Consider the following 13,128-nt stretch of genomic DNA (forward strand, 5'->3'; position numbering starts at 1 on the left):
CGTTGCGCGGTAGCTCGATATAGCAATAACCGATGCTTGAAGTAAAACAAGGCCAACAAACATGCAACCATCTCATCAACATTAATAAGCACCTAGGGCTATTAGTCAATACAGAATAGCCAACAGTCGTCACTTGATCGTTTCTAATTACGAACAATTACAATATTACACACTGCCCGACAGTGCCGACCGATTACATTACAATTTCTCGGCTTACATCCAATAAATGTTTGCTTAAAGAAACTGGCGTGCAGCCAGAATCGAACCATTACAACGTCTTTTCGCAATTGAGTAGGATTATACCGCCCCTTTCTGCTCGCTTCTGTGCGGGAGTCGGCGGGAGAAAAACCGACATTAGCATGCATTTAGGCCTCACGATTTTCAGCACTACAGTTTTGCAACTGTAAATATCAATTTGCATCGCAGATTCCGATACGGCTCTAACTTTGTGCACCTTGTTCGCTCCCCGCCAGTTAGATGTGCAACAAAGCCATTGTTCGCCGACAGCATTGTTCCGTCAACTTTACTGCTTCCATTTTCACTTATTTCAGTTATGTCTATGAATTGTAAAGGCGGACATACAGTAACTAATACGCTCATCAGTACAAGTGAGTTTCTTGGCCTATATGTGATGAAACAATAAGTTATCAAACAATGGCTCAATAACCGTTGAAAAGACTTTGGATAAAAATTGTTGCACATTGTTAAACATACTGGTACCGATGTTTTTATTGAATGAACATTTCCTTCCCCATCTTTAGACGCGTTTACTTAAGCCGAAATGAAAACAACCAAAGTATTTCATTGAAAGTGAAGCCCTTCTTATTGGAAAACAAATAAATTTCAGTAAAAACACACAATCCTCCAATAGTTTTAAATTTGTTTTTCAAGCCCTTTCGACATCCAAGATGCCATCGTCAGGTGTGAATTTAAACAATTGAAATATCTAAATATTACTACATTTTTGAAACAATTATCAGCAGTACCGGTATAGTAAATATTATAATTAATATAAGTTACGTATAAAAGTTTGGGTTAAAACGAATTTAATTACATTTTAAAAGAAATGTGAATCGGTCCAAAATCATTGTGTAGTTATTATATTTTATCCTTAAATTTTGTATTGTATAATATTTCATGAGCGCTGAGTTCTTAAATTCTTCTTGACCCATTTTTTATACGTATATTAATTATAATATTCACTATACTGCTGATAATTGTCTTAAATTTTAATAATATTTATATGTTTCCAATTGTTTAGAGTTTAATCTAAATGGTTAATTTGTATTATAATTTATATATATATATATACATTATTATGTTACATCCAATATGTAATTAATTATTAAAGTGATTTAGTTTAAGTGTCAGTTACAATGTTGTAATAGGTATGATTATATTTTACTTTTTTTGTTTTGTTTGGAGATTAAGTGGCAGAGAGGACTTTTAAGTCCTAACTTCGCCTCTGTAAATAAAGGCATTTTTCATTTCATTTCATTTTTTCATTGTTTGAATTCACGACTGACAATAGAATCATAAATGTCGAAAGGCCTTGTCAAATAAGTTTAAAATTATTGGATAATTGTGTATTTATTTTACAGAAAATAACACAATAATTATTTATAGTGGAAGAAATCACATTATTTAATTGATTCTTTAGTTGGCACAAGTATAAATACAGTTTGGAGGTCGATACTCTCGATCGGAAGAGCTCCTCCATCAAGGTTGGTGTTGTACGTAACGAAACGTCTACAACCGGCCGGAGAGTATAATTACAGAGAAAAAAGTGGTAGCCCGTGTTTAGAAGTAGACAGGACGGAGATATGAGCGTGCGTGCGTGTTGCATAGCCCCACGGGCGCAGGTGGACTGACAGGGTCTGGTGCTGGTCGCGCGGCAGGTGCAGGGAGTCAGGCAGGCCGCTCTTCTAGTGCTGTTACCACTATCGATACTAACTACCCAAGTATCGGAAATATTGTCGATACATGCCGAAATCGGATGTGGGCGGTACACTCGTCAAGTGGTTCAGAAATGTTGGAAAGTGGGATTCTCACCTAGTAGGTACAAACCTACACCCCATGTCGTGTACATGGCTAACAGGCTTCGCATGCTAAATTTCGAATCTATAGCACATTTCAGTCTCGAGATGACCTGGGGACAGATAAACAGACGAATATCAAACAGAAAAGAATTCTTCACATCCCCGGCAGTGAAAAAGAGAAATTGTGTCAGCCTACTGTGATACGATATACTTATATGCTACATGATTCATCCACATTTATAATGATCGAATCACGTTTCATAATACGTTATAATAATTCTTGATTACAGTATTAGTAATAATTGTATTGCAAACGTCATTTCATAAATAATACAAGTATTTAAATAATAAAAGTCCTGGTGATGTAGAGAGGGTACTACAACGCAAGAGACTTGTAACATTGACTATCCACTCTGTTATTGTTACTTTTACGAAGAATTGCTAGGTGTGTGTCAATATGTTGCTCCTTAGCCTGTTTACAAATTTGTTTATTCTGCTATTTCTCGTTGCCAACAAAATTACAATATTGGCCATGCTCGTCGTCACACGACCTATTAGTGTAAAATCTTTGCTTACGCTCAGCTAAATCTCATGGAGTGACAAGCATCATCATCGAACTCTGTGTTCTTCACAGAGAAATTAATCTTATTTGGTAAATTTCAAGTCTACTGTGTCAGTTCGTATTCTATATATCGTGCGAATAAACAAACAGATAGACGGACAGAAATTCCAGCCCTACAAGTGGTAGGATCTGGAACGCTCAGTCAATAAAAATATGTTTAAACGATTAAAATGTGAAAAAATTTAGACATCACCTCAAATGTGTGACTATAATGACAATTTAGAAATGGAAATTATAGCCATGTATACGGGCATATCATATTTGGCATAAAATAACGTTACAATGCATTTCGAAAAAGTATTTTGTTGCAAATATTTCATTCTTGAAGCTCTTGTCTTATTGGAAATGATATATTAATTTAAACAAACTCTCCAATAATATAAAGTTTTTTATTTTTGTGAGGCCTTTCGTACTCAATGAGTACATCTTCGGACTCACACAACTGAATAACAGTAATAATAACAATAGTAACATAAACAATTTTGTACTAAATAAAAACATATGTCATTAAAAATACAAAGAGGTAATATTCTATGACAGCACAGTATGTTATATGTATATATAAAAATAAAGTTTATATTTAGTTAAATCAAATTTTTAAAAATTCACCGTTGCTTTATTTGATTTAACTAAATATAAACTTTATTTTTATATATACATATAACATACTGTGCTGTCATAGAATATTACCTCTTTGTAATTTTAATGACATATGTTTTTATTTAGTACAAAATTGTTTATGTTACTATTGTTATTATTACTGTTATTCAGTTGTGTGAGTCCGAAGATGTACTCATTGAGTACGAAAGGCCTCAAAAAATAAAAAAAATTTATATTATTGGAGAGTTTGTTTAAATTAATATAACAGATATTTCGTTAAGAATACGCATTTCAGGATAAAGTTTCAGTGTGTTTTAGGTCCACTGAACTAATAATACACACTCGTATATCAAAACGAGAACCACACAACGTCTGTTTTATTTACAGCCGCGTTAGATACCTTTCGTGAAGACAGAAAATATAGAAAAATTTTCGTACCAAGTACTTAACTAATAACGATCTTCTCGTGTTAATTTTTAGAAATCAGATAATCTAAAAACTTTCACAATTAACGAAATTAACGTTTGTTCTTTTTTGGAGGCAGGTAACATGTATATGAAACGTTCCTACGGGGAAGGAAAATTTTCTATGCAAAACCAAATTGGTTATTGACTACCAAAACAGTAACGAGAAAAAAGGGTCTTTGCTTTTCTCCCGGTTGTTAGTTTCGATATCAGGCGATAATACCGAGGAAATATGACCCGATTTTACGGCACAAAGACCCAAAACGATTGCTTTTCTTCCGATACCAGTTTTCGATACTTTCCTCCTTCCGATACTTCAATGGCATCGACGCGGGTTGGCAGGTGGTATCGAATAGATAAATCGACAACCGAAAGTATCGAATCAACGTTAACCGCATACTAGCGGCGGCAGCAAAACAGCATGACAAATCGCTAAGTGGACGCTGATGGGCCATGGTAATGCTGTACTGCCGCTCCACACCGCTGCACCAACCGAGACCGAGAGTATCGCAAAGTGTCGTCAACTCTACCGGAACATCAGCAGGACCTACTTCTTTGTGGTTCAGCGCGCGGAAGTATTTTGAGGACTTCCTGGGAAAATAGGAAAGCTCGGTCTGCAACTATTTTCCATCTGAAGATCCTGTATCTTCAACTTTCCAAGCATCACGTGAAGAAGACATTACAAACAACATGGAGACGTGTCGTAATGTTAACGATTCTTAAGGTTTATACTTACTATACGTTGTGAGTCAGACCTTTAAATAATTTATCTCACTATTTATTTCACTCCAGACATTCATCTATAATTACGAAGTCACTGCTGTTACGTCTGTCAAAGACCAATCAATTAACAAGTTAACGCCTTTAGAACATTTAAAATATACGCTGTGCCTAAATAATTAGGTTATACAGGGAGAATTAGCAGTGCTAAAAACGTTACAATAAACAGAAAGTTACAGTAGAAACCATTTATTAAGACCAATAAGTAACTTTTATTACACAACTTCATTTATTACTCAAGGAGGGTTAGTAAATTAAAAACATTAATATGACTATTAACGTTTAATCTTAAATTTCAATACTTCAATTAAATTTTGACTGATTGTAAATTACTATACGTGAAAAATATCTTATACAAAGTGCTTTACATTTAATGCCAGCTACATTTTATAATTTAAAAAGAACTTTGAATATTTTACTAAAAGCATTCTGAAAGTATCATAATTGAGTTGTAAATATTGTGTCCATTTCAGGTATTACTAAATCTGGTTATATTTTGAAAATTAAGAAAAAGTATACATCAAACTTTGGATTGTAATAGTTTTTCGAGCCCTATAACCTATTACATTGAAGAAGATACTCTTAACGAATAAAGTTTAATTTACGAAATATGATCTTAGGGTGCTCGTCAAGCTCTAACAATCTAACTTCACCACCTTCTACAATAAAACAAAAAAGTGCACAATAGATTTTATACCTTTACAAAGATTCCCATTTTTTGTATTTCTTCATTGAGTAAAAAGTATAGCTAATATTTAGCAAAGTTTTGCAGACAGATTAATTATAATTTTCAATTTCAAGTTAGAAATTTCCATCTTTGATATGCCGCACTAGGCAGAAATATACAACATTTTAAATAGTATTTTATATTATAAAATTGTAACGGTATTAATTTTTCCGAGCTAAAATGAATACACTTCAACCATTGTGTACAGACACCCACATCTTTCTACAGAATTTATATTTTGCACAAATAAATGAATCCATAAGGCAGTATGTAACTGTTTCCAAGCAATGTCATGGCGCTCTCTATAACACGATGGAAATTAAAGTTTAAGAGCCGTCTGTATTATCGGCCATCTCGATTTTATTTCCATATGAAGAATGTTACAGCCCAAACACATTTGCACTCTTAATCGTGGATTTATGTTTTTTCGTTTTAATGACATAATGAATACCCATCCAACCGAGTTTATCCGTTTTTCAATATTTTATTGGTTACTCTCAAAATGTTTAATACTTCATGCTACAGTATTTAAAAAAGTATATAATTTCCCAAGAAAATATCAAAAGCGTTTGAGTGCGTCTTTACCGTATTATCATGAGACATTTCACGCAATTCTACGTCCAAAAATAAAGTCGTAAAAGTATGTTAAGTACAGTATTGTTATGGGATCAATCTTCATGGTGTAAGTCCGTACGACATCAGTGTTCTTGTGGGTAACTGGTAAACGAAGTTATTAACTATAAAAAAATGTTAAAAGTCAAAATTGAGACATAAAATAAGTCTAATGGACATTGTTCGCGTCGATCTTTGTGGAACAACTTGACAGCAACAATGCCAGGGCTGTGTGATGCGGTGCGGTGCGGTGCGGTTCTGCGGTGCACACAGGTGCGGTGCGGTCGATCACGCCTCGTTTAGTCGAAGCGATCGGCCGTGAACGGTCACGATTAAGTAAACGGCCTTGTTCGCCAAACGGCCGAAACCCGCACCTGATTGTACCGGTGGGAACCCGACTGAATGATTGAAACTGAACCGCAAGATTTAGGGTTGGGGGTAACGCGTTGCGCTAAAAAGTACATTGTCGAAGGTGAGCCTGTAAAGTGATCTTGTTCACGCTCGGCTGCAACTGAAACCATTCTGTAATTGTGCGGTTTCGGAAATTGAAGCTTACCGCAAGTCGATGAGTCCATACTAAATGCTATGAATTTGGCAAAAATATTATATATATATATATATATATATATATATATACATTAAATTTGTATAAATGGCAATAGCCTTATTTAATTTCAATAAACAATGAATCGCAAAAAGTACTTGCTCCGCCAGGAATATATTATATATATAATTTGTTACAGGCATAAAGGAATTAACGATGTTAAGATTTACATTTATTTTAGATTCTATATATTTAACAAATCGTCATTTCGATTTTAGAACATATTTAGAACACTTGAGGACAAATTAGATTCTTCTGAGAAATTATCTTACAAAAATAAAACTGACTACAAGCATTTCACATGATTTAAAGATTTTCTATATTATCGAGTAGTCTAAATTCTTAGTAGTCTAAAATTTAAAGAATCAAAGATAAACAGGCGTTGGTCCGAGTCGTAGACAGCTTCAACATGGGCACAAGTGTCATGGCTCTAATCTTTATAATTTGCCTTTTTATAATTAATTTACAATATTTTCTTTAGATTTCAAATACGTACGATTAGTAATTTTGAAATTATAACTAAACCGTTCGAACTGTTTCACTAATCACGTTATGTCGGAATCTGTTATCGACCGTCCGGATGCTTGCAAAGTGTACTTGTCAACTTAAACTGGACCCTATCGATACTTTGAAAACAACGAAACATAAACTGCTATCAATGTCCAAGTTGTTGTAATAATGGTTCGCGATTTCAACCGGAAGAGACCTAATGAATTAATGTAGCATTCATGTTCAGCATAAACTGTAGCTGGGAGAAGAGATGACAACATCCGTGATCGGACAGCCTCGTTGAACACACAATTAGCCGTGAGAGACTGGGAAAGAGGTGCGTGACCACGTTTATATTGATTGTCGGTTACTTCACGCGGGCTCACTTCATTAGTGCGGAGTCCGCTCGCTCTTGCTGCCACAAGGCGGGTGTTCACGCACTGTGCCTGGGATCTACACGCTGTCAGATATGAAACGGATATTTTTTACTGATAGTCACTAATTGAACAGTATCGAACACGGAATCCCTTTTGGGTCGGTTGAAAGTCACGCCTCCCTCCGGGCAGAACACTCAAGGGGTGGTTGAAGCCTAAATTATAGGTTTAGCTTAAATTAGGGTAAGACACAATTAATATTTGTATCCAGACTAATAATTACTTCTTTAGTAAACTGTTATACCTCATTATTAACTTTTTTCATGTATACAACCTGTTCAGATGTCATAAAGATGTTTAAAAAAAAAAAACAATAATTTATATAGAAAGTGATATAGTTTCAACATGAAATGTTATAAGTAACGTACGATCTGGAAAGTTTGTGTTACAAACAACCAGAAACAGACAGTAGGCTACTGTAACACAAATGTGCACGTTTGCTTGTGAAGGATCAGCACCGATTCCGCAATAAGCACAAATGTGAATGTTGGCGCATCTAATTAAAGATGTTATAAAGCGAACACGTTAACACTACCGACGATCAAGAATAAAAAAAATAGAAGACACGAGGGCTGGATGAAGAAAAGTTCAGGACGAGACAAAGTTTAGGAAAATCGGATTAATTTTGCTACCACTCCAGCGGTATATGGATAATAAACTCTTTTCATTAGAGTACACTACACACATTCTAAAGGTGTGTATTTACTAATGCTAGTTATCTGTGTTTAATACGTTCATGACATGTCAACGGAAAAAAGTTCCTTATAGACTTTCCAGCATTACGAAATACTGGAACTCCTAAACACACGACGTATAGAAATGTTATTTCAGAGGTTTAGGAATTGTTGAAATTAACTTTAGCTTCCAGAGCACCAGCTCAAACTAAGAGTGCAGGTGTTCACTGTGGAAACACATGTTCTGGAACGGTTTGAGAAAATACGTCACAGTTGATGAGATAAACTCTACTGGTGCAAATCATAAATCGAGAAAGGTCACGATGAAAAGAAGATCCCAACAATCTGCAGACATCCATCCCGTGTGAAGTGCGGCGACGAGACCGCGCGTACTGTACTCTGCTAACCTATTTCTCGGTAATAGCACAGTTTAGCGCTGTTCCAGGAGCGAGGGGAACTGTACACATGATTTATGTGGAGTCCAACGGCAAGTAATGACCGGGTATTTGGCCGCTCTCGACTGGATAACACAGATAGTAAACTGAACAAAGGCTCCGTAGCGTATAATAATAAAATAACCACACAGTCGATAAGCGGACTCTGAAGGTTACAAATTACCCAGGAATCCTCTCTCCCCACCCCTCGCACCTACACGATGTGGTGGAGGGAGGGAGGGAGGGTAGGCTGTCTCAAGGTTGGGAACGGCGGGTGATCTGTACCTCTCGATCCGATCCTCTGAATCATCTCCTACGGATGCCGCCTCTGTCCCCGGTCTCTCTTGGTGTGGTCTCGCGGTTCTCCTGAAAGTCTGATAACTAATGCCTTCCGAGTATTTGCTCATACGTTTTGCATGTGTGAAACAGCATTAGAGCTCCTGTCCCTCATCACTGCTGAAGAACAAATGTTCTTCTCAATTTAGGCTATCTTTTGGAAACTAGGTATCCAAAATCTCATCTTCTTCAAGAATTACACCAATCTATACGGAATTTTGTTTGTTAGACTCCCAGTTCATTGCAGTTCATCAAGTACTGACTGGGAGTAACGGCTCACGCAACAATTCTACATTACCCTGTGATTGTTATTCCTTGACTGTTGATAAGTTACTAAACATTAAAACAGATCTTTGTACGTACACAACTTCAAAAACGACTTTTATATAGCAGTCTCGTCCACAACAACACCACAATAATAGACCATTTTGGAATTTATCAGTTACCTAATCTAAAAAATAATCGGTCAGGTCTGAAAAGTATTGGCTATTCCCAAATTAATCGGATTATTAAACAAGCAATAATATACTACCACTCCAGCCAGAGGTGCTTTCTGACTTCATATGATGCAATTAATATTCGGTGGGATTACTTATTTAATATCACAGCTACAACAGTCTTGGAGATACTTTTCCCGAGGCAGAGATATAAAAAAGTTAATCATTCCCCTAGAAAGTGTAGACGTTTAAAGAAGTAACTTAGATCAATTTAAAATCACGGGACAGTGGATAAGTATAAGAATTTAAACTTTTTACTATTAAATTATGATAAAAGGACTGAATGAAATTATATTGATCGTATTGATGTTTGTATATCCGTCCAAGATCTTTAAAAGAAAGGTCCTTGACATAGGTTCCTCTTGGTCGAAGGAAGAACTGTATCGATTTAGGAAGTTTAGAAGTAATTTTTTGTAATAAAAAAACATTTTACACTGCTAGATATGTAAGCATGGTAGCAACTAGAAACAAAATTAATAAACATAATTGTAACAAACCGATTATAATGAGAAAGTTATCATGTAACATGTTTCACTAAGTATACGTGTAACTGATTAACTTACTTTATTTGACTGATTGGTTTCACAAAAAATGGCACATTCATCTTCGTTACCTATATAATTCATTTATAACACGTGATTTCCTTAGGTATGTTAAATATACATATACTTGAAAATCCATTCCACTATCTTCTGTCAGGTTATTTTCAGCTTGGTTCCTCAGACATACTACTAATTAAGTGACGAAAAATGTTCAAATCTTCACGGAAGGTGTGATAGAGATATCGCTAGGAGGAAATCGAAACAACAAAATACCGATCGCACCGCCTTGTCGGACTCCGTCGAGCTACGCACAACCATGTCACTACGTGGCAGCACAGGCGCACGGTTCAGCACTCTAACTACAGGCAATTATCAGCACTCTCTGGCTGCTGATGCCTCACATCAGACCATTACCCATATCAATATTACGGTGGCTGCACTCTGTCTCCTGACGCGGCGTCCATTAAATATTTTAAAACTGATTAATACCCAAAACACGGTCCGACCGGCTCTATCGCCGTACCGCTCGAATTATGGCGTGATTACACGACCGTTTAATGCAGGTTCGGTGTCCGCCGCCCCGCCACGGTATAATCTAGTTACGCCATATCCCGCTCTATTTGCTGCCGACGCGGCCGATAATGTGGGTCAGTAGGTAACTCTGTTGGAATACTACAAGACTCCACTATTTAAATAATAGTATTGTCAACATATCCTTCAAATCTGATGAAAATTTATTACAATTTTCATAATTAGACAAAAATCACAATGGCACTCTAAGAAGTACAGGAATTGTTTAAACAGTTTTATATCGTTTCGTCCAAACTAAAGTCAAAATATTCTACCTTTTTATGAGTTGGGCTGCCAAAAATAACATTCTGTGTTGTAAAATAAGAACGATGTTACTCTTTAACCTAATGTAGCCTACATACAGTACATACTCACTTATATCTGGGTTCGTACATTGTGTATGTACTGTATGTAGTGAAACCTGGAGTGTTTCTCCATAAGACAATATCTCATGCACTTATAATTAAATATGTATGTAATTCATACGCATCCAAACGTTTTTACTGTTTTAAGTGCATAATATATAAATAATTAATTATAAGTGTAAAAATGAATAATTATTGTTCAAGTAATAAAGTGCAACAAATTTTGAAATTTCTTTCCTGAATAACCTATTAAAAAAGTACAAAGCGTAGGCACAACGTTTATTATATCGTTGGTAATTTTTCAATCAATAGCCAATTAAAATATGCCAGAAATTAAATACCAGTGAGTTGCATTCAAATCATACCTCTTAAATAAAAGTGTTTGAACGAATCTGAAATCAAATGTAAGGAAGTAATACAATTTCAATTCCTGCGGAGATCAGACAATGTGGAAATTAGATTTCTGCAAAAAGTCACAATTTAATGCAGGTTAATGTCGTTACCAGAACAGGACCCAGCGACTGGAAGTGGAGGATGAATATTAATCGACATTCATACTCCAATATGTGGACATGTATAACTTAAGTGGACATGTAAGTCACTTAAGTGAGCAGAAATTGAATTAGCGTTGAATTCTGTACTAAGTCGATCAAAAGCCTCTGTCCGCCTGTACCAGTAGTTACAAAAGTTTAAAAATAATATACTTATTTTTTTAGCGAAGTCTTCATCTACGCAAGTTCAATACATTTAATTGAACGATAATTATTTCCCTGGTAACCAATAAAAATGTTACTTCTCTAAAAAATGCACAACACAATTACAGGAACGAAGACAAGTCGCCCAGACGCAAGTCTGATAAACTAGATTGGATTTGTACCGTGTAGCCCTTAATTTAGATATACACCACTTTCGAATTACTCTCACCTTACTCCATTTAAAATTAAAATTAATCTTGAGTTCACCTTAGCACCATGCTGGAAGCAATAGTACGTGCATTCTCTGAACTGTTGTAGTTCGGATAGACCATAAGTCGGTTATTCGAGGTCCGGGTATTCGAGACACTCTCGTACATTTCTCAGGTTGTTCGTTGAATCCATGAATTATTTGTCTTTCACACAAAAACAAATAACTTGAGGGTTTCCATGATACATCTAAAACTGAATAATTCGTTATTGAATGTAACCTTAACTCCTGGGGCGTTTCTTACCAGGATGCAACAACAGAGACTAGTGCAGAGGTCGGTTCAATCAGGTCGGCGGTGTTTTGCGCCATTATCCGGCGTAACAGCTGTTTCCTTGACTGCCCGCCGATGATGAAATGCAATAAATGATACCCCTCCCCCCCCCGCAACCCCCGCCCCACACAACCCCTGATTGAAGTGCCCCATGATGGACGCGCCCCGCTTGATTCTATTGCCTCCGATAATACACAGTTCTTTATTATTCCACTACCTTGCCACCGCATTTCCGCTGCCACCCTGATTTGTCTTCCAACCCACCCCTCTCCCACAACCGGAAAGCCGTTTCTCATCCTCTCACTCAAATTTAAAACAATAATTGAAAATAACACGATTCAAATTTATTTTCTCCCATAAAAATCGGTTGCAATTGGTTAGGTAAAATTTAAATTTAAGAAATGTTTTATCAAGAAACAAATCTGCACTAATTAGTCTACAAGTCTAGTGGTTCATACCGCATCGAAAAAATTGCTAAAGGAAATAAAATATACAATCTTAAAATATTTCGGCTTCGTTTTGGAAATACATTTATAGTCACCAGATGTTAAGCCGAGAACATTAACATAGCATAACACCGGCCGAATAAGCGGCTGTGTCAAATCGAACTATATTATGTAATTCAAAAATAATTAAAACTATCTTAAACACCAAAAAGTAATACACCACATAAGCCTGTACACTATAGATTCGGCATTCCTCATCAATACAGTTTTAGGATACCCGTACTAGAGCGTGCCAGATGTGACTCGCACAAACTGAACTCTTTACGTTTAGTTAAGTCTGCTAACACTTTGGCTGACTACCAAACCACGCAGTGTCTAATATTGGGAGTGTCACATACCACCCCTGGGACCTCTGGTAGGGAACGGGTCAAGTAAACAATAAACAAACTGTCACGGTGACATTTAAACCACGAAATCCCACACGTGACGCATACAAAAAGACACGATCCTTAATAAATAAGGACGCATATCGTAGAAAGACACCTGCCACAAGTGTTGACCTCTCGATTTTTTTTTTTTTTTTTTTTTTTTTTTTAGACTTTGTTAATTTTAAGTGTTAACCTTTTAAGATAACTTCTTTTAAAACATAAAAAATCATA

At 36.0% G+C, this 13,128-nt stretch overlaps 1 protein-coding gene across 6 annotated transcripts in view; it reads right to left on the minus strand.

Moving 5' to 3' along the window:
- Positions 1–13,128, minus strand: part of LOC124365038 (LIM domain transcription factor LMO4.1) — a 388,133-nt gene that overhangs the window by 98,606 nt on the left and 276,399 nt on the right. The gene's annotated exons all lie outside the window — the stretch shown is intronic.

The sequence above is a fragment of the Homalodisca vitripennis genome, chromosome 6, assembly GCF_021130785.1.
Source record: "Homalodisca vitripennis isolate AUS2020 chromosome 6, UT_GWSS_2.1, whole genome shotgun sequence".
Lineage (NCBI taxonomy): Eukaryota > Metazoa > Arthropoda > Insecta > Hemiptera > Cicadellidae > Homalodisca > Homalodisca vitripennis.